The following is a 3,113-nucleotide window of genomic DNA, read 5'->3' as shown; positions in this document are numbered from 1 at the left end:
GAAGAGAAAAGAGAGGGCAGTTATGTTTTCCCCAGCTTCCTCCTTGTGGATTGGCAGTGGCTGCTTTTCTCTGCCAGAGAACCCAGTCCGAGCAGGCAGTCCAGCTACACTGCAGTTCCCTCTGTGTTCTCAGAGCTGCCCCCACCCTTGCTTCTTAGTCCGTAGTTTATGTTGGGGTTCACTCTGTGTCGTGCAGTTCCATGGGCTTTGACAGATGTAAAATGTCATGGATCCGCCATGACAGTGTCGTATAAAATAATTTCACTGCCCTATAAATATTCTGTGTTCCACCTATTCATCCCTGAGTCCCTGGTAACCACTGATCTTTTTTCTGTCTCTGTAGTTTGCCTTTTCCAGGACGTCACGCGGTTAGCCACATTGATATTAATTTTCGTGACAACCCCATAGGTAGGTAAGTTGTGTGACTCTCATCCTAAAGGGGAAAAATTCAGTGAACTCAAGTGACTTATCTGAGGTCCCACAAACAGAGGGTACCCAAGCCAGGGTTAGGACCAGCTAACAGCATGGACACCTGCCCATCTCAGAAAGAGGTTAATTGCTGAAGACATAGACCGTTAGCTTACAGAAGCCCTCTCAGGCTGGGTACATTGGTTTCTCACGCCACTAGAAGGGAGAAGATTGCATTTCTTCAAAGGAAACTAGATGTGTGATCTGGTTGGATGAGACTCAGGTGGCTTCAGCGATGATGGGTTTAGTGCCCCATAATTAAGAAGAAAGGCCAGTCCCTGCCAGTCTGACTCAGAGGACTTACTGAGTCATTCAATTTGTCCTCCCTGATGCTATTTATGGGCTTCCCAGTTGCTGATATTTGTTGTTTAAATGCTCACACAACCAGTCTTGCCCAAAACAGTGTCACTTATGGGCTGGTGAGAATAACTAGGGTGACAGGTGTTGTAGGAGAGACATTTTGAAAGAATATTGAATAGCTGATTCTTTTTTAAAACTCTCTAGGTTTAAAATATAAGCATTCTGAAAAAAAAAAAAAAAAAAAAAAAGAAGAAGAATAAGAGCCAAGACCCTTTTTTTAGAAGAGTGGCAGAATGCTAAGACTTTCTGGGAGTGCTGGTCAGCGTTATTGAAGCTGCTGCTGAGAACAGCTCAGGAAATGAGGGGGGCAAGAAGAGGAAAGGGTGGGAGAAAAGGCTGAGATGTTTCACATAAGCAACTTAGGCTCTGTTTGTCATTAGAAAGAGAAGACAACACCCTCATAAATCATGTTAGTTTGAGTCCAGGTAGGAGGTAGATTGCTCACTCAAAAGGAACGACTGAAGAAGTATTAATGAACTGGCTGAGAACCCAGGTGTGGGCAAAGTTCAGGGAAACACCCTAGAGCTAGCCACTGAGAGGCTGGGGCAGGAGGGTCGTAATGTGGTGAAACTGTCAAAAATACCCCTCTCCAGCTCATAAAAAATAGTCATAAAAATAAATAAAGTCTCGTTTTACCAGTCTGGATATATGAAAGTGCTTTCCAAACTCTGAAGAGCTGAACAAACACGCAGCATAACATACCCATGATCTTAAAGAATTTAAGTTGGAAGTTCATTTGGAGGTCTGCTGAGTCTGTTCTGCAGTGCAGAGGAGGGCCCGAACTGCTGCTTAATTATTTGTCTTCAGGCCTTCAGGACTGGTGAGGATGAAGGGCAGTTTGCCTTCCCTGCCAACTGAATAGATTTCTACAAAATCCAAGCCATGGTACAAAGATTCCATCTTCACATAATAATTAGCTTTTTTTTTTTAATATATTAGCCAGAGGGTATGTGTGTGCTTGCTGGAGAGAAACAGAGATAGACACAGAGAGAGAAGGAGAAAGCAAGCTCTCCCCATAGGAAATGGAAACTCTGCAATCTCTTCATATTGTCCTCTTTTTGGGGTTTTGGGTACACACCCATGCACATGTACTCAGCGTGGTTCTCAAGCCACTGGGTCTGGGCCTCCAACCGCAAAATTGGTCATGTGGCATCCAACTGCCTTCATCACCACACCACAGATGGCCCAGTGATTAGCTCTTTAACAATACCTTAGAAATGTTCATACAAATCTCCTTCAACATGTTTCCTTTAACCCTCTGCCATCCTATTCTCACTCTGCCCAGTATTTAGCAGTTATGTTTGATTAAGTTCACATTTTTAAAAAATAATTATTTATTTTATCTTATTTATTTATTATTATTATTCAATTTGGCTAAGAGAGGAAAGTGAGAAAGCAAGCCACCAAGTTCAGGACTCAAACCACAGTAGGCCATGTGGGAGTCCAGCACTTTAACCATCATGCCACCTGCTGACCCCAAGTTCACATTTTTTAGAGATAGAGAAGCTATGACAAGATTAAGGTCAGGATTAAGTTCATTTAGGAAGGAAAATCTTTCCTTATTTTAAGCCAAAGAATGTCTGACATAAACAAAGCTTCTTACAGTGTTTTGGTGTGGTAACTTGAGGGGTGAGGGAAGGTGGCAATTGTTGGGGCTTCATAAACATCATCTCTGTTGACCACCAAAATTTTGGATGATGAGGGTTATAAATTATAAAGGAAGGGACTGGCAGGTGGCATGGTGATTAGAGGCTGGACTCCCACATAGGTGACCATGGTTCAAGTCCCGGACCTAGTGGCTTGCTTTCTCGCTTTCTCTCTCTCTTCTATCTCTGGTCAAGTTCAAAAATAATTATAATGATAAATAAACTTAAATAAAATAATTCTTTAAAAAAATCATAAGAGGAGGCCAGCAGGTGGCATGGTGGCTAAGGGCGCTAGACTCCCGCATGATCAACTGAGGTTCAAGTCCTGGACCTGGTAACTTGCTTTCTCACTCTCTCTCTCTCTCTCTGTTCCTCTCTGGTCAAATTAGAATGAAATAAATAAATAAAGATAAAACAATCCTTTAAAAAATTATAAGGGAAGAAAGAGAATCACTGAGGTCAAAAATTAGCTAAGGTCACACACACAGCAATGACAGAACAGAGATTCAAACCCAGGACAGAGGAAACAGTCCGTCAGAATTTACCAAGTGAAATTAGCTAGTTCATTTCAGTGAAATTAGCTAGTTCATTTCAGTCAACTTATTCTTTTTTTTTTTTTTTTGGAGGGGTTTCCCATTA

Source organism: Tupaia chinensis, unplaced genomic scaffold (assembly GCF_000334495.1).
Source record: "Tupaia chinensis unplaced genomic scaffold, TupChi_1.0 Scaffold000232_1, whole genome shotgun sequence".
Lineage (NCBI taxonomy): Eukaryota > Metazoa > Chordata > Mammalia > Scandentia > Tupaiidae > Tupaia > Tupaia belangeri.
The sequence above is the reverse complement of the archived record's forward strand: the minus strand, read 5'-3'. Positions refer to the sequence as shown.